General features: G+C 39.2%; 1 long non-coding RNA gene across 1 annotated transcript in view; it reads left to right on the forward strand.

Annotated features, from left to right (window-relative positions):
• The window catches only part of LOC136294090 (uncharacterized), a 209,836-nt gene extending 187,826 nt beyond the window's left edge, over positions 1 to 22,010 (forward strand). The window contains exons 3-5 of the long non-coding RNA XR_010722305.1: positions 20,488 to 20,541; positions 20,971 to 21,048; positions 21,137 to 22,010. This is a non-coding gene — a long non-coding RNA (uncharacterized lncRNA). The remainder of the gene's footprint in view (positions 1 to 20,487; positions 20,542 to 20,970; positions 21,049 to 21,136) is intronic.
• Positions 22,011 to 23,908: the final 1,898 nt, after the last annotated feature.

Raw genomic sequence — 23,908 nt, forward strand, 5'->3', positions numbered from 1 at the left:
ACTAGTTGATCTGTGATGGGGAATTTTATTAACCAGTGTAAGCCAATGATGTGACAGATTAAAATACAATTGATTAATTGATTAAAAAATAGCTGCTTGTAAGTAAATACTGACATATTATGACAAAAGAGTAGAGATTATCTCTCACATTAGCATTGCAATAATAGAGCCCTTATGAATTTAAAGTTCTTGCTTATGTAATTAAGTAATTATCTCAGTGACTCTCTTGAAGAAAAGAACAAAAGAAAACATGCTGTATATGAAAAGAACAATGAATATTTTAATAGTTGCATTAATACCAAAGGGAAGCCTCAGGGACTTTTCTCTTGGTGGGTAATTGACAGTAATACAGATTTTAATTTATGTCTTGACATTCCTTTTCCCTGTTTCAAAACTGAGCTTGCTGTTATTTATTCCTTCAGGTTTCCTCATTGCAAATAAACTGATAATTTTCTGATTGAAAAGGTGTGGCTACGTGTGCTTTTGCTCATGTTTTCCTCATGTGCACAAACCCATGTGTAGTATGGTCCGTGCCCACCCTGCAGCCCGTGTGGATGAGCCTCCTTTCTCTCACTGTGCTCGGGACAAGATACGCTGGACAGGCACTGCCTGCCTTTGGCCAGAGCAGGAGAGAGTTGTGCTCTGCTCTTTGGATGGTGGTGAATTCGTGCAATGAACTGGCAGCTTCTACACATTTTCAAAGGTCTATGGTTAGAGCTGTTTTCTAGATCCTTTTCCTCAATGCGGAGCCTGAAAAGCTCTGTTCTGAGAGCACCAAAAGGTTCTGTAAAACACATCAAGGCTTTCTCAAGGCTTGCCAAATGAGCCCAGAAGTAAACTTGATCCTCCTAGGAAAGCACGGGCTTGCTACTCACAGGCAGGGCCGATACATACTGTATGTACATCTATACAGGGGCACACAGGTGCCTTCACTCTGCTTGTGGGTCTGATGAGGGCAGTGTGTTCTCCTGAGCACCCTGCTTGCACCTCTGGGTTTCACACTTTGTCAGCTGCTCACAGGGAGGTGCCAGGTAAAATCTGAATAGCAGATTCTGGTCAAAGCAGATTGCCCCAATTTTCATTAGAGCATGAGGTGTCTTAAATACAAAGTTATGTACCACACGACTTGGTGGTTTGGGTTTTTTTCTTTCTTGGTTTTGAGAGCGTGGTAGAGTGTGTGTGAGCTGTTATCTCTGTCACTTGGGTTGCTGATGCTCTTCACTATATTAGCAAGCAAACTCTGGGAAATTTGGATTATGTGTAGCACCAAAGCAAACAAAGCCATATATGCAAAATGGAAAGCAAAGGAAACCAGAGAGTGTGTATTCCAGAAAAAAAAAAAAAAATTCCAAATGGCTGTTTATCTCATAGAAGACCTTCCTGTTAGAATTAGTGACTTTAAGCCTGGACTCTGTGCCATGAGCTGAATTTCCCTTTAAAACAACTTCAAGTCCAACAATGCATTTTATGCCAGTACCAAAATACAGCTTTTTTAATAAACACTGCTGACCTTCCTCAGTTGAGAAACATCTTTGGGGTCTGGTTTTGCAAAACTTTAGTACCTTTAAGCAAGGTAAATCACATCCTTTAAAACACGTTCATTATGTGAGCTCTTATTTCTAAATGATGTATTTATTAACTTTTTCAGCCTTTTCAAGGTTGTTGTTATTCTGGTGGTGGTCTTGTTTTCTTGATGGTGTGGAACATGGAATAAACTTTTAGAATTGTTCCAACATATTTGTTTTGCAAGTCTTCCATAATACTAGTAACTAGCCAAATTTTGAAGAGCTTACATGCTTTGTTCGGTTCAGTATAAATTCATGGCAGGGATTTTAAGACCGCTAAGGCCTTTGGTATTTTTCATTTTAGACTTGTAATTAGTTTTACTGAACTAATAGATTCTGTGGCAGAAATGAAACTGTTCAAATGGTACGAGAGCTCATATGAAGAAAATTTTTCTCAAAATATTCTGAGGTATAATAAATGGACCAACATTTCTGAGTCAGAGAAGATTTTGTATTTCCAGATGTCTTCAGAGTATCAAATTTTCCCAGAATAAGACCTGTAAGTTTCTTAGTGAAATCTAGGAGTTCCAGCTTGAGAAATACTTGGAACGTGAAAGCAGTTCAACAAACTGCAGTGCGAATTCCCAGGAGCTGAGTCCTGAGAAGTTTCTCCCAAGAATGGCTTTTTTTTCCCAAATTCATGACTTATTAAAGGTTTAAGATTTCAATAAACTGACAGTTTCTGTTGAAATTAAAACAAGAAAACAAACAAACAAGTCCCCCCCCATCCAAAAACAAAACAAACCCAACAGGTAAAGCTGAAAGGCTTCTAGTTAGTTCTTATTTTGGAGTATTTTTTATGTTTCTGGTGTATGCAGATGTCACTCTCTGGCTCCTTATCTTTCACTTGTTGAGGGACTTGGAAGTCAATGAAGTTCCTTGATTTGATATGAACCCCAAACTTTCCTTTAATTTGTAGGACTTTTAACAGATCCATTTCAATGGAAATAGCTACAGTTGTAGGACATGGCTTAGTCTAAGGAAGAGGCTGGTGAGAGCAAAGCTGTGTGAGTTGACAGAGAGCCCTGATGTGTTCCACATGCTCTGCACAGGGGCTTTCCAAGGGCTGGTCCAGGACGCAGTGACTAAAGTGCAGCAGATTCAGCTCAAAACCAGTTTGGCTTTGGAGGGACAATAGTTCAGGCATGCTGTTGGTGATAAAAGCCAATTAAGAAACTGCAGAAACTGTCAGAAAATTATTGTGAGCTTCAGGCTCCTGTGGGTACACAAGATAAATAGGATTACATGGGTATGTTTGTGTAAGAGCAGTGCTGCAGCAAAGAATTACTTTAAAATACTTAAATGGGGAAACCTCTCCTTTCTCATGCTGGGCTGGCTTTGGTGTGGCCCTTGTCTCTTCACCATTCCCAGATATTTCCCAGGAAGACGCTTCCCTCTCCCTGCTCTTCCCTGCTCCCTGTTCAGCCTTGCTTTGTCTTCACCTGAGTTGGTCTGTCACCCCCAAACATCTGCTGAAAGAAAATCTCTTTCCTCCTCTATATTGTTTTCCTTTCATTTTTCCCTGATACTTGACTAGAACACTTGGAAACAATATCTTGGAAAGCTACCAAAAAAAATGAGAAGCATTGAAGGAGTTTAAAATGAGTTTGTGGAATTCTTCTGCAAATTGAATCAAATATATTTTAAAAAATCAAAGAATAAAAGGAGGACAGGGCAAGGGGAGGATCTGTAGAGGGTGGTAAGAAAGGGTGAGGAGCTAGGTGTATATCTGACTGTAGTGGTTTGAAAGCAAAACAAATGAGTGGCTCCAAGTCAGAGATACCATTTAATAGGAAAAAAAAGGAAAGAAAGTAAAATAAAATAGATGCAATAATACAAAAGACCACTGACAGAGTCAGAATACAACCTGAGCGGAGTGATGGAAGCAGTCCAGATGAGGTGTACTTCCTGAAGCAGTAATCCTGTAGAAAGGTCTGGTAGCTCGGGTCCTCTGGGAATCCAGTGGGTAAGCGCCCCTCTGGTGCTCAGAGTCTCAGCTTATATCCAGGCTGGAATGCTTGGTTCCTCCCTCTGGGCGGAGCATCCCACAATGGGATGGTGAGTCATGTGATAAGGCCTGATGGGCCCATTAACAGGAGGTAGTCCAGGAGGGGGTTATCTGTGAGCTGTGTAGCAAAGGTGCTGATGGGCCCATTAACAGAAGATAAGACAGAGTGGAGGAGGCAGGGAGCACTGCCTCACCTGGTTTCAACAGTTCATGAAGATGGTGATAGAATATACTTCAACCCAGGACACTGACTTAGAGTCAAGGATTTCACATTGAAATCTAAATTTTATCATCTACTCTTTTTGACTTCTAATATACACAGTGCAGCTCTGGTGGTTTGTGGCTTACAGTATTTCCTTGACAACATATTTCATGCACCTGCATTGCTTAGTCATTCTGGAAAAGGGTTTTCTTTTCCTCCATGTGATCATACATTTACAAAAAGCATTATCTCTTCAGTGAAATTCAGATGTTTCTGTGTGACCATATCTGATATGGAGTGGTCTGGGAGGCCTAGAGGCCTCCAATGAAAAATGGTTTCACGCAAGGGTCTCCATAAAACTGGTCCTGATGGTTTCTTAGGCAACGTTTTGCAAAGATGGCAAGCCTTGGCTCTGCCTCAAGCTGCTGAACTTTCTGATTTTCTAGTTCAGTCAATAAAAACCTCACCATTTAGTGATTGCATATTTGATTAGAACTGATGTTGTGTGTAAATAACACACCAAGGAATCCATAATGGGGAATCCCATGGGATTTCTCTTATGGGTAAGGTCATTTCTTCAGCCTCAGGATTTTATTTAATAAAGAAATTTGTCCCAAGATGGGAGGAATTTCTCCTGTCTGCAGACACCCCACTGAGCCCTGGTACTGCATGCTGAAATGAAGGAAACCATAAAGGCTTATACTTGTTTCATGACCAACCCTTCTTTATTCCTGTTTCCCAAGGAGGAGAGGCATAATGCTTTTCTGTTCTGGAGATACTTTTCAGAGTTGGGAGGAAAATGAAAATATTTGCATGAATGCCATCTTTCTTGGTTTTCTATAATTTTACAATAAATGAAATGAAAATTTGCAACATTTCTTTGTTCCAAGACAGCTGCGTATAAATTTTGGCCTTATGAAAAATGAAGTCTGAAAGAGTGAGGCTGGAAAACAGAACAGCATTATTTTGTTTCCAAATCTCCAGTGTCAAGTCTTAATGCTCTATGTAGAACTCTCATTACTATCCATATCACAAGATTGCAATGTGAAATAAATTTAAATCTGTACATACCAATGGTAAGGAATTTCTGAAAACACTAGGTGTAGTCAAGGTGCAATGTCTTGCAGGAACTGTCTTGCCAGTACTCCTGGAAGACAAAAGAGAGGAATGGATGAAAGGTAGAGTGCTGCTCACATTTGGTTTTTATGTGGCTTTTCAGGGATTTGTGCTGCCTGGCATCTTTTCAAGACAGGATGCCTTTGTGCTCTAAGAGCTGTGTAGTACTGCAGGACAGAATTGCTTTCTGGTCTATTTTTAGCTGCATTAAATCTTAAGGAATAATCCAAAATGATGAATTTATGGAAATGGTTTTGCTTCCAAAGTTTCTTGCCCTTCCTTTCTGTTTCCCCTACTCTTTTCTTCCTCTCCCCGATTCCTCCCCCAAGTGCGTGATATCAGCATTTTTAGAACCCAGTTAATTAATGTTTGGTGAACGTAGCCAGAATTCATGTTGCACAATTTTATCTGAAGAATTTCCTTGAGATATTTTTGTCTGCTACTGCAAATATACAAAATGATCGCAAATGTTCACTCAGTTTTGTTCTCCTCTCCAAATTGTTCTGTATAACATATGCAGAACCAAAGTTTCTTGCTTTCTGGATGGGTAGTCAGCACTTTTCAGCTGAGTTATCACATCAAAAGCAGGTGAGGCATTAGAGCGCATGAAAATAATTTCAGGGAAGGATACTGTTCTGTTCAGTGGTTTGTCTAAATTATAGATTAAATTTTCCCTTCAAAAGACAGAGGTAGGTCTTAGGCTGTAATTTATCTCTTCTTTTCTCTCCAACCGCAATGGCTATACATTGATAATTTCTGCCTAAGACCAATAGGCTTTTCACTGAAATATATGAAAATTTTGGTTTGGTCTTGTCAAGCCCCGTAATTTTAGCAACACATTTTTTAATCCCCTTGTATCCAGAGGTGGGGGAGTGCTTGTGCAGCAAAGGGAACTTTGCCCAGATTCAAACTGTGCACCCTGTCTTATCATTTCCCCTCTGATAAAGCAAAGGCTCTACACTGGGAAGATCTAAACCCTAAAGAGAATCATACAGTGGAGCAGACACTGGGATGGTTGCTGTGCTTTCACAAATCAACACCAGTGATATAATAGCAAGTGCTGTATGTTAAACCACATCAGGTGGTTTTGGAATTTTGCTGTGTGTTTTTGAAAGGATGTAAATGTTGTGTTGTTACATTGAGAGCAATCAGGTTAACAATCTGAAAAGGGAGCATCCATCCCCTTTGACTTAGGTTTTAGCATGTTAGTGTGCTTTCTTAAACTCATCGCAAAGTGGGTTGGGATACAGCTCATAATTCAATACAGCTGATGGAATTATGAATTTTTGATCAGTAAAGATGAGATGAGTTCTTAGATGCAAAAATTAATAGAAGCACCTCTAGTGGGATGAATAAAGAAAACGAGAGTAAGGCTTTTGTCACCTTTCCTGTTAGGTATCCATTAGAAAAAAACAGAGCAGAGGAACCTAAAAAGATGCCTACAGCAGAAGTTTGTATCACAGAGAAACCTTATGGTTCACTTTTATAAATGTTTGCATTCCAAGCAGAAATTTATGACAGAAAAACTGGTTGTTTGAATTGATGATATAAATTGCAGCAGAACAGCAGGGAAGAGGGACAAAAGAATGGGTTTTTAATTAAATCCTTTACTAAACTTTTATAAGAGAAGTAAATTGCTATTTTGTCTGTATTTTTATCATTCCACAGCATCATGTTTCACCGAGCAATCCAAGGATGTGGATGTGTAAAATCAACTGCTGCAGTGTCTGCAGCTGTAGAATCCATTCACTTTTTAAGTGCAGCAGCTCTTTCCCTTGTCCTCTGATATGTCAAAACAGGAGTAGTTAATTGAACAGAAATGGGAAATACTGTGCAAAGCAGGGATGCTGCACATCCACACTTCTTCCTCAGCAGCCTTTGTATGTCAGAGGGTGTCACAGTGGGGGGGTAGTGGACACGACATGATAGAAAATAGATAGCGTTTCATAGGGTTGAAATCTTAGTTTCGAGTTGTTTTCATTGTGCAAAGTATGATAGTGTGCAAAAATAATCAAATAATGCCCACCCAGCTGGGAAAAGGCAGAATTAGGGAAGGGAAATAGTTGGAGCATGCACATGGACATGTCCATGATGATGTGTAACAAATCGTCTGTCTGTGAGGGCATGGTTCATTCTCCAGGGCTGTGGTGGGCTCAGGAGCAGAATGACAGGCAGAGTGTCCTGGGTCACCTCACAGTGTTGCACATGACTGCTTAGGAATGAAGATTTCTTAGCAACTCTGTTTTAATAAACACCATGAGCAAAGATGACTTGTTTACAAAGAAATTGCATGAAATTTCTGTCTAACCAGTGCAGATTTTTTTCATGAAAGTATTCTAAATGCTGAGGGCTGTAAATCTGTGTCAAAACCAAAATTGCTTGCATTGGAGAGGGAAAAGCATGACACAATCGTAAATAGTGTGGAGAGGCAAGAAAACTGGGATACTCTTCTCAAAGGTGTGAAAATGACAGAAGTATAAATGCCATCCACTGCTTGTAAAGCGCATGTAAGTGCTTTCTTGTCACTTTGATAATTGCTTTAGAGGAGCCTTGATGTTGCAGCTGTGGCAGAAAGTAAATGCATGCCTGTTAGTACCTGACAATGAAACTTTATTCTTTCGAAAAGAAATAAAATTAATCTGTTTGCTGTTCATTTTATATGGTAAATTATACCTTGTATCAATAAGTTACTGTTCTCAGGCTATATATTTATCAAGATGTTTGTGGTACGTTAACTCCATGGAGGTAGTCAGAAGCTAAATTAGCCTGCTCTTTATGCATTTTCATCCTCTTGTCCCAACCCAGACAAAGTGGATTAATAGCAGATGATGCCAGCTGAGGAAGGGCAATCTTACCTTTTTAGATAGATTTTTTTGAAGCACGTTTTCCTTATTGCAGCCCACAAGTGTTGACTTCACTGCAAAGGGAGAAAATAGACTGTGTTTTTGATGTTGGTCCCCTGTACTAGTTTAGCTATAAGTCACTAAAAGACCTCTTTTTTATATACCAAGAAAATGATTTTGCTCTGGACTTTACCAATTTCACGTTAAAATCCTCATGGCAAAAGAGTTAGGAACTGGTTTCAGACGAAGAAAAACTACTCTCACACTTCCAGATCTATGATTCCTTTTTGGTGTCTGCTTGGCAATTAACAGCTGAGAAAATCAGGTCGTGGTGGGAGGAGCTGATGCACCAATTTACACTATTCAAAATTCTGGTCCCGGCAGGCAGGGCAGGGGCAGTGTGACCCAGTTGTTTCCTCTTGGGCCTCAGGTAAGAGCTGCAGTTCCTCAGACCCCAATAGGTGACTAGTTGAGTACAAGTGACGCTTAACATTTGTGCTGTGATGATATTTTTTCAAAAAGTGTTGTCCGGGTATGAAAAAGAAAAGCTAAACAGAGCTAAAAAACAAGGAGGAACTATTTTGCAAATGCAATCTGATGACAGTTGTGTGGCCTCAGATCTCAGGTCTATAAATAAGACCTCATTCTCCATTTAATCTGACATGTTTTTGAATAGTAAATTTTATTGCAGCAAATTATTTTGTGTCTGTTTTCTTTTTCTTCTCCTAGTCATACAGATTAAATTCTGCCCTATATTAGATTCTTGTTAAATATTCAGTAAAAAGCCTGTAAAGAGTTTACCATACTATAATTGTCATGCGACGTTTTAAATAATACTTGAATATAGGATTTTTAAAAGCCAGTATTACAAAAAAAAAAAAAAATTGAAGTTAATGAAAAAGAAATAGGTAGATGTCCAGTTTCCCTTGCGAGGCACTGGCAGTCTGTTTTTGCAGGTCACTCAAGCTCTAATAGTGCAGGGCATTTTGCTTCAAATACTGTGTGTAAACATCCTTGAGTTTAGGTTCTGACTCTTTATCCCCCCACGCCCTGTGGAAAACGAGCATTTGCTGCAGGGAAATGTTTTTCTGGGGCCTCAAGATTTTGAAATTGAATGGGATTGGACACATTGTCTGTCTTGTCTGCTCATCTCCTAGTCCTTCATGCTTTCTGTCAACCTGCCTATTCATACTGAATTTTATCTTCTTTCACATTAAGATTGAGTTACACTGATTAGAATCAATAATCTGTAATTGATTACCATGTTTGATTTAGCTGTTTATGACAAAATTATTTCTTTAAAGATGCCAAATTTGTATTGTAAGCCTGAAGTGAATTATAGCTGCCTTTGTTTAATTGTAGTTGTTTGTTTGCTATTCCAGCTGCTGTTTAAAAAACTTGTGTTGTGACTTTGAAGTCCTGCAGGCAAAAGTGTATTGTTCCTCTAAGAATTTAGAGGATATTTGATGGAGGATTACATGACCAGCGTCAGAAGGAACATACAGCACTGTGAGAATGTAGAGTGCTGTATGTGACCCATAGAGAAAATGGTAAAGTGGCAGCCAAAGTTCATCCAGGGGGTTTAGTAAGCAAATATCCCCACTAGTGAAATAGGATCATTTTTCATAGCACTTTTCTTTCCCCTTTGGGGCCTACTCAGACATCATGCTGTTTCTAAATTATTAAATTAGGTCTTCCTTGATCATCCAAAGGTCATGGTGCCTAATGTGTGTTAATGTGATGGAAGTGTCAGGCACAATTAATTTCAGTAGTAAAACACTGGTTTATAGTCCTCAGCGCAATAAATTAAAGTGTGCTCTGGACTGCTGTAGTTGGGGAAATCTCTACACCATTACGGTTTGATGAGGAAGCTCATGTCCTCTTTAGGTAGGAAGGGGGAGCACTGGGTGGAAGGTGCTAGGATATGCTTCACCTCTGTGATTACTACTGCTTCTCCTTTGAGAGATTATACATCGAATGGACATATAATCTCAAAATTCTGCTTTCCTTCTCAGGCTGAGCCAGGCAGTAGAGTTTTACACAGTTTGCATATTCTCTTAGCTAGTGTCTTTATGCTGAGAACATTCCAAGGCACATTTTAGGCATCAAAACATCTTTAATCTTGATTCTGGGAAGAGTACATGCTGTCAGAAACAGATCTGTTCTATACAGCTTGCTACTGAATTTCAAACTTCTGCCATGAAAAATTCAGGTACAGTTAGCTGTGGATGATAGAAGTGGGTAACCCACTGGGGGGTAGTAAAACTGACTGAATTGGCATGCTCTGCAATCTGTCTAATGGGGCAAGATATTATGATTAACTGTAACTGTACCCATTTCCTGTCTGGAAGCAGGAGGAAAAAAACCACTAGCAGCAGATAGGCAGAGAGGGATGGATCAATTTTAATTGAAAATTCTGGTAGCTTTGCTGCTGAAAGACAAAAAGCAATGTCTAATTGTGGTAAATATCACTGATAAACCAAAGATCCCTGCATAAGCCCATTTACATTTGCACTATATCCTGAATTGTTGAAAATTTAGGACAATGTATACAGAAACAAGTACTTCCAGCAGCAAGGAAGTAAACAATTTTCCACTATGAAAAGTGATCCTTCTGGGAAAAATACTGCCCTCCTAAGTGGCCATTCAATGTTTTTAATAGTCCTCTATTATTCATGGGGAATCATTTCTCATGAGTTGTGGTTTCATAATGGAAAAAGAGGCTTCCTCTTCTCTGGGAAGAAAGAAGAGACCGTGCAAATCTTTCTGCACATAAAAGAAGTGAGCCAAATTTTGATGTCTGGCTTCCTCTGGCAGAGGAATTAATTCTCTTTGGTTGAGAGCAAAAATGAAAACCTTGAATAAAAACCTTCAGATATGAAAGTTTGTGAGGAGCAAAATTCTAACTCCAGCTTGATGGTTCTTATTCTAGGGTCGTGCAGTTTTCCTGTCAGTAAATCTGCTGAAATATACTGGTGACACAAATAATGGAAGGCATATTTAATTCTGAGGCAGACAGAGAGGCCTAGAAAAAGTAGAGAGCAGTATAGGGAAATCAGATGAGTGATGCTGAAAAAGAGCAAATGCCATAGTGGTCCCTTTGGGAGAAGTTAATCAAATGTATAAATATAAACTCGGAGAGTGCTGATTAGGAGACGGAAATGAAGAATTGATGGAAGGGAAGATGTAGTTTAGGGTGAGCATCAAATTGAACTTGACTGTGTGAGTCGATAGTGCCGTGAACTTCAGTGTTGCAGTGTACAAACAGGAGAACTTAGTGTAGGAGGGTTGTCCCCACAGTGCTTAAAGTATACCTGCAAAGCCCCTGCTTTGGTCTCTGCACTTGTAAAAATAATTCAAATGACTGCTATAGCAACAAGGAAAATCAAACCTGAAAGATGTAATCAGTGACAAAAGTCCTTTTTCTCTCATTTGTGTGCCTGGCATACTATTGCCATCATATAAAGTTGGTAAACGAGATGTGTAAAGTCAACCAGTGTTATGAGGTCATGCTGTTTAAAAAGGATAGTCTTTATTCCCTTTTCATTTGAAAAGGAATAACGCTCCAGAATCTGTGGAGAAGTCTTCGCTTTCCTTAAAGCTTTTAGAATATTCAATTCTAACTTTTAGCTTTTAGTTCCAATAAAATCAGTCTCAACATAGAACAAACAAGGAGGTCATGCTACACTGGCAACAGGGACGTTAAACAAACCCTTCAAATTTCTCAGTAACAGCAGATGTTGGAGGCAAATCTTGCATAATTTCAACAGTGATCCGTTTTTTAACAAAACCAGAATTTGAAAAAATTGACTTTCTTTCCAAAACATGTCAAACTATTTGTTTATAGATAAAATATTTGCTGTGGAAAAACTTGATTTCCTGTTTTGACGAGAAATACAGAATGTGTTCTGGTAGGACATTTATCTACAAACTATGTGGTAGATCTCACTAGATTTCTTCTGCAAATTTCTTCTGGTTTGTGGATTTGGGTTTGGGGTCTTTTTTTCCTTACATTGGTACTAAATGTATTTATGAAAAACAGAAATGAAAAGGCCCATATAAATCACAATAAAGCCCTAAGTCTACCAAAGCGCTTCAGCAAGTCAAGATCTTACTGGTTTTAATATGTTAATTTAATTATTTAATTTCAGGATTTAAAGTTAGGTATATGCACCAGGGGATTTGCCAAATGAAAGCCATATTAGAGATGTTATCTGACCTGATTTGTTATTAGGGATTTAACTTGTGTTCCATTGGGGGGGATGGCTTATGTCCTATATGCCAGTTGTATTGTGTACAGGATCCATCAATGCTGTCCTGTTTAGGAGACTGGCACCCGTTTATGGAGCACTTTACCAGTTAGCGTCTTGCAAGACTTTGCTTGCACGAGGTGAAATCTCTGCCCTTTTGAGTCACACCATGAGGTGCCCCAATTGAGTCCTCTTTTCAATTCTAAGACTAAATTCTTCTCTTCATGTTTTTGCTTTGAGCTGCTTTGTTACCTTCTCAGAAGACAAGAGTTTGTTAAATTTCCTTGGTAGCATTTTTGATCTTACCGTGCAGCTTCCTTCCAGATCCGCAGACTATTTTTAAGAGGGTAATGAAGCCTAAAGGAAAATGTAAAGCTTACTTTCTGTAGGCTGAAAGATTATCATGCAGGAGTCCAGCATAAATGGAACATGCTAAGAAATGTATAAGTCAAAAGAAGTTGACATCTGTTTGCCTAAACCTCTGACCTTGTTCTTGGGGCTTCTTGCAAAGTGGATCCCTTCATATCTTTCAACTGTGTGGGAGCTGTACAGAAAAAAAATTGCTTTCTGATGATGTTTTTACTTTCTCAGAGAAACCTTCCCTAGTAGAAGTTTACCTAATTCTACAGTACTGTGTGTTTCCAATCCCAGGCTGAAAAACGACCCCAGGATGCTCAAAAATTAGCTAAGATTTGTTCCAAGCTTTTTAAAAAAAAAAAAAAAAAAAAAAAAAAAAAGCTTTTTAGGAAATCTGCCCATGTTTCCTGAAAGATGCTCCCATATCCATCTTACTGTCTTGACTTCCTTCTTTTTCTGATGAAAGGTGAATTCAAGTAGCCTTGCTGGTTTGGAATTCATTAGGTAAGGTTTATTGGTTTCCCCTCTCCAAATGGGATATTATTTGTGGTATTGGGTGTGTCTAAACCTTTCTAGCTGTTCATATGGCAGAATGAAATGGATTCCCTGAAACCTTCCTATTCCCCTCAGCCCAGTGTGTCACAACAACAGCACTAATCTTTTTACTTCTTGTAAGAAACCAGGATTGCAAGCAGGAGCAAGACTACGAGGAAAAGGAACAGACTGCAGGTTTGAATGAGGCATAGCAAAAATGTCTAAGTCTGCTCCTCTTAGGGCTGTATTTTGGCACTCTGACTCTTGGCCAGCATATATCCCTGTTCAGCAGAAGGAATCATTCAAGCAATCTGTGCTAAGACTTGTCAAAGTCTAAATTAAAATGCAGCTATCTTATCCTGGGGTTTTTTGTCCTAGACTTTTACAGCATGTTTCCTGCTAGTAAATTGGAGGGTGGGGAGTCATTTATTTTGGCGATAATTGAGATTATTGATTATGTATTTTACATCTTGTGCATCTTTTAATCTATGAAATGAGTGGTGTTCTTTATCATTTGTGTCTTAAGGGGAAAAGAATCAGGTGAGGAGGGCTTCCACAAAAGGACAGTCCCACTAGCCTAATGGCCTTCTTAGATAAATGTAAATGTACTTTTCTTTTTAATTAGTTGCATTTAGGATCATGATTTTGTGTGTGTCTCTTCCACCTGAAGAATCTCCAAAGAATATCAGACTTTTGTCCCGTGGCTCTTAGCTACATTGCATTTTATTGCAATCACCTCCATTATAAGAAAACCCCTTAATTATGCTCAAAATTCTTTGAAGTTGAGAACAGTGCTGTAATGAGTCAAAATGTATACATGGTATTTTCCCAAATGGCACAAAAGTGAAAAGTACAAGGCGGTGTAGGAACATATAGTGCTATGTAACTTGAAGAGTTTAGTTATTTTGGGGGGCAGAACTGTTGACTAGAACTCAGATATAAATTAAACTCCCTGTGCTGCAGCTGACTAATTGAGTGACCTTAGGGAATGCCCTTACTCCTCTTACACATTTTCCCCTTTGATAAATAAGAATAATGTGACTGCAGAGGCACAATGAGGTTAAATCATATTTTCCCTAAGTGCTTGGGGAACCCCTAAGGAAGGGTGTGTTTAAACGTGATTATTTATTATTTCATCATTTTAATATTTTGAAGTGCATGAGTGTTGCTAAATTCTGTCAGTTCAGAAGCATTTAGGTGTAGTAAAATAACAGATACCTTTTTCTAAATAGCAGTATTAAGGATGTTTTGAATCTGCAGTTCGAAGGGAATTGGGAAAAATTTAGGGTTGCAGGTGTAGTGATAGCTATCACAGAATATCTGTGACAGAATTTCAAATGTAGTCCCCAAGGAGAGATGCACAGGGTCTTCAAAGAGCTTTAGGAATTAATATGGCAAGCTGGTCTGCTTTGTTCACCTGGTTTCTTACATTTGTTCTTTGATCTTTTAATGTGCAAGGATTGGTATTTTAATCTTAAATGCACTATGGGTTATATATGATTTTTAAGCTTGAAAAGTAACTTGAAAGAAAGCTTGTGGTTTTTTTGGCTTGTGGAGGCACAGGTGAGGGAGGGAGGCTGAACATAAAAACTGTTTTCAGGAAATACTTGTGAGATGCTACAAAGCTGGCCATTACAGAAATCCTCATATTAGCTTAGCAAGAAGTGCTCCCTGTTGCTCAGAAAATTGCAACTTTTTAAAAGCACTCTGGCCTCAGAAAGCAGCCATAATAGCCAATACTGACAGATGGTATTAAACACACAGGCAGGGAACCAACATGGTTTTGATACTTTACTCCCATCACAAGCTCTCTCAGTGCATGTCTCCTGGGTTAATTGCTCGAGCTCTCACAGAAGGAATCCTGGCTTCTGGTGCAGCAGCTTGTCACAAGATGTGGTAAGAAATCACACAGGATTCTGAGCCTGGAGCCTGTGAATGTGTCACCCTGGAAACGGCCTGCACCTGCAAGAATGAGTCAGAAGAGCTGAGGAATTGGAGGGTGATTTTTTTTGTAGTCTTCTGAGCATCTGAGATCCTTCATCAACAAAGCCACAGAGAATAGAGAAGAGCTTTGTTTTGTCATTTCAGCTGCTGGGTGGGCATGGCCAGGGGCGCCTGCTCCCGTTGTCTGTGTCCCACTGTAGGGTGCAAGTGCACCCTACATCTCCTTCACTGCACTTGCACTGTTTGAGGTGGTGATCACTATGTCCATACTTGATATACAGGAAAACAAGACAAAACCTGTCAGTAACTAGAGTATTGCATTTTTAAGGTTGTCAGGCACTTGTTAAAAAACAAACTTGATTGCAGTTGAAGAAAGTCACCTCTCAGAAGTAAAGCATGTCTTAAAATTCAGAGTCAGTACTACATCAATATTGATAAACTGGTCTTTTATTCTGCGGATATCTTTCTAATCAGAATGGTATTTGTCCTCTTACAAAGCTCATTTGATTTGAGGAGCAGGTGCTTATAAATTAGATAGCTTCAGTGACTTTAGGGTGGAACAGACAATTAACACCAGCTGAAGATTTGTGCTTGAAAGTTTTACCAACATGATATTGCTGTTTTGTAGCACCTTTCATCCGTGTCTCACAGTGATTTGCAAACATTAAGTTTCATAGCACCCCTCTGATGTATGTAAGTGTTGTTAGTCTTAGAAATGTGTGAAATATTCATGACAAAATTGGAGGCATTCAGAGTTTTCCCCCTCACAAACTCAAAAATATTAAGGAAATGCAAAGTTATTTGAGGTCATCTGCATTGGAAGATTTGTCTTTTTCTTCTCTTTGCATATATCTCTTCACAGCACAAAATATCTATGATATTTGTGCATAGCCTCCTTGTTATTGTTCCAGTTTTCATTAGGAGTGGTTGGTTGTCTTTCACACAGTTGTTATATTTTAATTCTTTGCACTTCCTTGTTAGGCAATTCTAAATAGCTGCCCACTGTGAAAAGAAATCAGATGGGTGTCCCCTGTCCTTGAGAAAACTACATCTTTGGGCAGATTTATTGCAAAATTGTAATGGGAGAAGGAAGCTCTATAGCAGGAGAACTCGCTCTTGTTGGATTCCGCCATAACTGCAAAGGATTTTTCCTCTTTATACCACTATGGGTGTGTCAGCATTAGTAGTTGAGATGAATATTGAGGATTTTAAGGTGAATTTCCCCTCCCCGTACTTTAATTCACACCACGGAGAAATCACAAACCCAAAATCATGGGATGAAGCTGAAACAAAATGTGTGCCCCAGCCACATGTGGGCCTTCAGCTCATGGACCATGAGACTTGAACCCTTGAACCCAAATATGCCCTTTTTTGCCAAACTTTGTCTCAGTTCTCAGATGTTTTTGAGGATGGCCAGAGTTTAAAGAACCAACACAGCTCTTTTTTAGGTCTGCTTCACCCCATGTGGTAGGGAGGGGGTGTCAGAGTGATTTGAGTGACCTCATTTATTTTCTGCACTATGCTTTTTTTCGGGAATATGCTTCATCTTACGCAGGAGTCTGATTTGTTTACTCTCTGTGCCATTAAAACACTGATTTGTTTGTTTGGTTTAGTAGGTAATTAAGATTGTTCTCTTTTGTTTTAGTGTGGCTCTAAAAGAGGTTGGGGTTTGCTGGTCTAACCATGCTGTGGCTGAACTGCACATGTTGTCAAGATTGTCAATGCTCTCTGATTTGATACAGCTTTTCAGTATAATTGACTAAGCAACAGGAAAAGGAATGGCTACTGAAAAAAAAAGGTTTTATTGGAACATTATGACTGTCCACATTATTTTCTGGACCGGGATGTGACAAGTGTGTAGCAAAGAGGTCTACAGTGAAACCAAGATCCAAGATACTGAATGATTCATTGCTCCCTATGTCTGCTATAATCCATACAATTTATCACAACTGTCTCTGTGAACTTTGTTCACTCTGTTAGTCACAATGCTCTACACCCTCCATTTCAGGCAGCAGTACTTCGGAGGGTTTTCTTTAGGAATAGTTGACTTTCCTAATGAAAATTAAGAAAAAAAGAAGAAATTACCATTGGTATTTTCAGGACATTTTGCATTGTGTAAGTATTTTAAGCTGGAGAATGTCCCTTTAATAGGCTATATTGTTCAATTGCTTTGCTAAAGCTTTGAGGGTGGAAGGTTGAATCAGTGTGCAGAGCGCAGAAACAGAAAGACCAGGAAAAATACAGTATTTTAGATGTCTATCCTACTGTGTAGCTCAGTGTCAGAAGGAACCTCTCTACCCACACACACATCATAAAGGAAACAGTTTGACTGTTATTTTGATTTGCTTTCAACAAATGAAATGATAATGAAATTTCACATCATCAGGCAGATTTACATTAGCTGTGGATGGCAGAGGAGGAAAAGAGGCTCTGTAGCTGTGTGGACATATGTGAACATGCTATTTTTTAGCCCTTTGTTTGTTTAAATACCTACTGGATGGAATTTGATGGGATGGCAGATTTTGGGAGAACTTTTTTCTCTTTGATAATTTACCAGTACTATTTCTCTGTAATGCTAATACTCTCCATTTGCCAAGGAAATTCAGTGCTTTACACTAAGCCTGCAGTGAGGCAAAAATGATTTTTAAAAAATCAATGTTATCCAATTCCTATTATTAATAGAGTGATAGTGGTACTGAACTACTGTTCCTGAAAGGTTGCAAGCAGCTTTTGGGAAATCAACTGCAGATTTTCTTGGCCAGAAAATTATGCACTTGCTGAAGTCATATTAGAGCTAGGAATGGTCACACACTGCAGTTCTGCAGTGCTTTCCACCAGCACTTTGGGACTCTGGCTTGGACCTGTCTGTCTCTGTAAAGGACTCTACAGTGATGACTGAGCAGCATTTTCCCAGCTTGGAGCTGTCTGATCATTCTGCTGAGAAGGATATGTGGGAAATTACGTCAATTCATATAAGAGACCCGGGGACATTCTGCAGAAATGTTCTGCTGAATCACCCTGGTAACCAGCCCAAATGCAAATCACAGTACTGTAAAAAGAAGAAAAAGAAAAAAAAAAAAAAGGAAAAAAAAAAGTCAGAAAAAAGAAAAGTCAGGACAGTAGGGCAGGTGGGTCTCTAACAAGAAGGAAAACCAATCTATCAAACCCAGCAGGCTGCAGTGGCATCTTGAGTGTGTATGAGACAAGGAGAAAAACGGGGTGTTCTGTAACTGAAGTTTTTGGAAGAGGAAGATGAAACAATCTCAGATGCAGCCTTTCAGCTCCCCAGTGGATTGAAGAGGCTGTCACCCAGTCAAATATAAGGTAGAGAAGATCAAATATATTTTGTAGCTGTTGGTTTTAAAGAGCAGGAAGACAGAAAATTTTAATTTCTAGTAACGTCCACATGGTCGACGTAATGTTGTGTTGTGCCATAATCATTAATTTGAGGAAGAGCGTTTTGTTTGGATCTAATCTAGTTAGGATCAGTTCCCTTTTTAGCTAGTACTGTATTTTAAAAAGGCAATTTTTCAACCCTTTGCTAATGTAATTTATCACCTACATCCATGGCTTTGACAAGATACTGGCTCTTGTGTTATGCATAGTAATTGCTGCTGCCCTCTCTGAATTTACTCTGTGTTTTTATAGCTGGGCTACTTCTGCTCCCAGATCTGCTTTTCTGGCAAGGATATTATAATGAAACACAAATGTCACAATTTTACATCACACGTAACATATCCAGTCTGTGATTGTCTCTGTAAAATCAGGCATAAAGATGCTTGGTATAAAGTGTGCTATATCCTCAAATCGAAAAGGTAAATTTGATGTATTAACTGGGTAGGGGAATGACATATGACAGGGAACTCATTAGGGATCAGGTACAAAAAAAAAAGGCAATCAGATCTCTGAATAAAAGCTACTTACCAGTGACTGCTGGGTGCATAATTAAGGCAGATTCTTTACAGACTTCATTTTATGCAGGATGATTACAAATACTTGGTATTTGAGAAGTTTGTTCACATAATGATTAGTTTTAGGCTTCTTTAGCTCTTTCAAGAAGAAAGGGCATAGCACTAACATAATTTAGACACAGAGCTCTAAGCTCCGTGTTTCAGCCTGAGAATCTCAGTCTAATAAATCATCCAAATTTCAATATTTACCAATTATAATTTATAGTTACAATTAAGTTTGAGAGGTCTGAAAATTAAAACACAACTCAGCTTTGATACATTAGGTAACCTAAAAGCCATCAGCCAGAGTAACTGGAGCATATCAGCTCTCCTTATGGACAATGCAATGGTAAATCTGTGAGATTTAAATCTGTAGGATTTACCAAGACTTTCAGAGCATCTTGGTCTCATTGCCACCCAGGCAAGTTCATGTTGTAGAAATTTCATTGAAAAGCAATACTCACACAAAATATCACATACAGTGAGTTGTATATAGAAAAGTTCTTCACCGGAATATTTCTAGTTATAAAAGCCCTGAGAAATCCTGTATACATTCTTGAAATATGTATTTTTGGGAGTGAGTGCAGAGTTCTTGATCCTACGGATGATGAGCAATTACAATTCTTTTGGAGCCTTACTATTAGCTTAGAATTTGCAACATCTTTGCTTATTGCTAAAAGTGAAGTTCTCATGTTAGGGCAGCAGAGATCCAGAAATTGCAATCTCAACATGAATATGAACATCCAGCTGGGATTTAAATCCCAGCAATGGAGCACAAAGGGTAATGTGTTAAAGCTGAATTCTCATTAGTGAATCGAACGTTCGCGTTGTGGTAGGTACAAAATGTCTATGCTAGCTGGAAATTAAAGGCACAAGAGTAGAAAAAAATGAGCAAAGCTTCTGAGAATGTGGCCTTGAAAATTAAAAAAGTGTTTGTTCAGGAAGATATTTTTAATGAAGTGCTTAATACACCAGTCATACCAACTCATTTTCCTGCAGTTTGGAAAATCAAGGTTAAAACTATTTTAATCTCATCTCCTCTTGAATTTGGTGGCATAGACAAATATATTGGCCTGGAGACAGATCTGTTCTGTAGAAATTTTAGTCTTCTGACATTTATTACCTTCATGTTATAACAGAAACAGAATTGTACTTAGGGTCCGCATAATGGAATTTTGTCTAAACAAGCATTTGGTTTTAATTTATTACCAAATGAGTCTACAGAGCTGTGGCCACAAATGAATGAAAAGTAAAACCTGACATATGAAGTAGGTGTATGTGTATTTGCCTGCCCACACTGCATCTCGTGAATGGGGTAGGTTTTGAAGCCCACCACATTTATGAGAGTATTCACTTCATTTTTCTGTAGTATCAGCCTAGGCCACTGACTTCTGTGAACTTGGTTCAAAGTAATTGTTCTCTTCAGAACCACAGCCATTGCTCATTGTCTGACAAGGCGGTCAACACTGACAGCTTGGCCGTCCAAAGGAAGAAGAAGCAAAAAAAGAAGAAAAGTTGCAGGTTCTGGGAATTTTTTCCTGTGTGCAGCTCAGATTAGGAAATACATAGTTTCACAGGTAGAAAAAGAGTATTTCATCCCCAAAGCATATGAATGCAAATGATCTTCTAGTGTATCGAGAAAGTACGGATATAATTTTGTAAGTCAGTAGCTACTAATCCAGATTGAAAATGGCTTACTGTTTTTATCTCTCCGCTAGGAAAATGAAGGAATCCAAACAGCTGTGCCCGAAATGTCAAATCCAGGAACATAGGTGAGAGCTGATATCTGTCCATCGATTGCAGTGCACAGTCTAGCACTGGTCTGTTTTGACATGTGGCTAATTGTGGCTTTTAGGAACAAGTGGGAAAAAGCAACCAAACAAACCTCACGTGTGTCTCATCTGTTACCATATTAATTAGTGTGTAATTTATCTGCTGCACACAACTCTTCAAAGTGAGGAGGCTTTTCTCAAGATCCCTCCTGATGCAGAGGGCAGTGTGAGCAAGATGGTGCAAGCTAAGTAGTAACAAAATTCTACCCTTTTAATCTTTGAAGACCTCTGTCACTGATGCTCTGTAAAAAGCTAAAAATATTTTGTTATCAAGTTACTTTTCTATGGCTGGAGGCAGTGGAGTTTTTAAGGGTTTATGCTGTTGTGAAATAAAACTTATCACTGTTTATTTATTTCCTTGTGGCAAAGACTGTAAAGAAACATCTGGCTTCCCATCTCTCCAGAATGGACATCCTTATCCTACAGGAAGGAAGTTGAATAATTCAGGTGGATATACTTTTTTTTTCAATGAATAACTGGATTATTGCTCCATAGACCAGGTTATGACCACTTGTACCACTGTATTTCATTGCAGTGTCAAACCAAGATACCAATGGGTACCTGAGGATTGGCCAGTTCACTTTGCAAAACTAGTCTTGGATTGATAGTGGTGTCACTGTCATTTTCACTGTCTTGTAAAATTACAAATGAAGATATAAATGATGCTCTACAGTGTTATTTAAAACTGATAAATTTTAAAATTGATAAGTTTTGATAAACTGATAAGTTTTAAAATTCTGTGGGCTTAGTGTATTGCATCTCATTTTGGTGTGTCAGTAAATTTTTAAGAAGAGAAAGAGAGGATCTTCATTTGAGAAGGAATTTGAATTGGATGCCAGTTTGGTGACATACCTAAGCACTGTACTGGACTTGACAGCTGTATCTAGTGTCATCTTTGGTAGGTCACATCTCAGGGGAAAGAAATCAATATATTTTGATGGGAAACTTGCACCTCTGAACAAAATTTTGGTTGTGGGTAAGGTGACACAAAATGGGTGAAATTTGCTGTGAGTTTCATAAGAGTGAACAAGATAAAATCTGGCCCAGAGCCCAACAAATGTTCCAGAACTGCCCACTTCCCATGAGATGTGATACTGTTTTCAGTGTATTTGATGGATTTATGCAACAATAAGCCTCCCTCTTCAGAAAAATCTTTTTTGAGCTCTCCTTTATGAAGTGCAAAGGTACTCTCCCTGCCTCGTTATCCAGATCCCCTTCACAATGTGTGAAGTTATGACATTTTATTCTTTATGGAAATGTATTATAGGGAAGTAAAGCAAATAAAAGGTAATGAGAAGATGAGCTTTGATGGTACTGTATAAGAAGTGGAGTATTTCAGTGAAAAAAGTGACAGTCAATAATGCCCTGTTTTATCTATTCAAACACATTTTGCATTTAATTCCAATGCTCTGCAGTAATTCATGTATAGTATGCCTGTTGATAACAGGTTTATTTAAAACTCATTAAAAGTTATAAAAAATGAGATTTGCATAGAAAGAGTCTTCAGAACTTTGTATTTCCTCCTTTTTCCAACACTCAATGTACACAACAAAAGGCTAATGTGGTAGATACCCATCAAACTTCTCTTGGCATTATTTTGTCAGTGTTTCTCAAAAACCTTTCTGTGAAGGAAGCAGGCCTGGGATCCAGGGCTGCCAGTTCACGAAGGCTGTGAGCCTGAGGCTGTCCAACCTGCCCTTGTTGGGAATGGGTACCATGAAAAAGGGCTTCAGCGTGCTAGAGAGTCCTCATGGTCCAGGGATTGTTATTTCTGAGCAGGAGACCTTGGTGTTTGCTGGAGACGCCAGGCTGAGGGCCCTGGAGGGGGTGACTGTCAGCTGGTGGGCATAGCAGCGCCTGCTCTGCTCACCCGACTGCCCAAATCACCCTGGCGCTTCTGTGGATCCCCTCTGGCACTAGAAATGTAGCTGGTTTTCCTCCTGTTCATCTAGGTTTTGGCTCTTATCCTAATTCTGCCCAGGAGGAAACATTTGAGTAACAGTTGCTAAATATTTGGGGATGTGGATACCTGCCCATTTGACACTGGGGCAAAAAGCAGGAATAAACCATAAGGTATGTTAGTCGTGCCTAAGTGTCTAATAGCCTTTTCCTTGCTGCTGCCCTGCAGTGAATCTTCCATTATTCATTGTGTTATTTACACTCCAGTATATGTATTTATGCTACAGTATGAAGCTGTTTTGTTGAGAACTCTGTAACCTTTTTAACCTGCTTGCCTTTCCTACTTACCATAATTTTTAATGATTTTTCTGCTATACAATAGGAAGCAATGGTTGCCACAGGGGCTGCAATTTGAACAAGCAGACATGTAGTTGTCACTTTGCCATCTGAGGGCAGAGGGACAGCACAGGCAGTTCCATGAGGGACAAGGGGACAAGGGTCATTCTGTCCCTGGAGTGGAGACATCAGTTTTCTAGCTACATCTTTCTAGTTATACCATGTTTTTGGGGTAATTTTTGCTGCATGCTTTCTGGAGGTCAAAGCATTAGATGTTGTCAGCTGGCTTTGAGTAATATATGTTTTGCTTTTGAAATTACTGGATAGAAATTTGTGAGCGCTCTGCTGGCAGCTGAGGTGTTTTGGATGTGTTGTCTGCAGACTAATGGGCGCAGCACTTTGGGACCTTGCAGCAGGTCAGCTGTAAAAAGTCAGGCTTATTAAGGAGCACACATTTCTCTCACACTTGGAATCCAGCTATTGACATCAGAGCTTCACTGAATCACGAAGCAAGTGAGTCCTGGGCTGTCGGCATTTAACTGGGTAAACATCTTCCGTGGGCTGGAGGAGGAGAGGTCAGTATGTTATGAATGGTTCTTCTTCTTCCTGGGAAACCATTTTCTGTATTGCCCTTGGAATTCTTGTCCTTTTCTTCTCCACTCCCATAATTTGGGGTGATCACAGCTCCCTCAGTGGTCCTACCTTTACTGTTTGATGTTAGCAGCTGGGACCTTGCTGGAAGTGCATCCTAAATCTACCCCCTTCATTTCCTTGACTTGCTGCCAAGGAGAAATTATTCCTCACCATTTTGAAGACAGCAGTCCCCTTACCTCTTCATTTTTCTCTGTAGCCTGCTGATCTCAGTGAAGAAATAAAGCTACTTCCCTCTAGCAGGGGCCACAGTGAAGCAGGAAATCGTTTAAGGAGAGAACAAAGCTGGGAAGGACAGGAATATGTTTTAAGGGGTGTGGTGAGGGGAAAAACAAAAATCTTTTTCTGTTATTGAATCAATTCATGCAAGTGTTTCTTTGGCATGTCCCTTTTCCACTCGATACATTGCAGGTTTTTTTAT

The sequence above is a fragment of the Chamaea fasciata genome, unplaced genomic scaffold (genome assembly GCF_029207755.1).
Source record: "Chamaea fasciata isolate MVZ Bird 193981 ecotype frontalis unplaced genomic scaffold, bChaFas1.0.hap1 SCAF_9, whole genome shotgun sequence".
In the NCBI taxonomy this organism is placed as follows: Eukaryota; Metazoa; Chordata; class Aves; order Passeriformes; family Sylviidae; genus Chamaea; species Chamaea fasciata.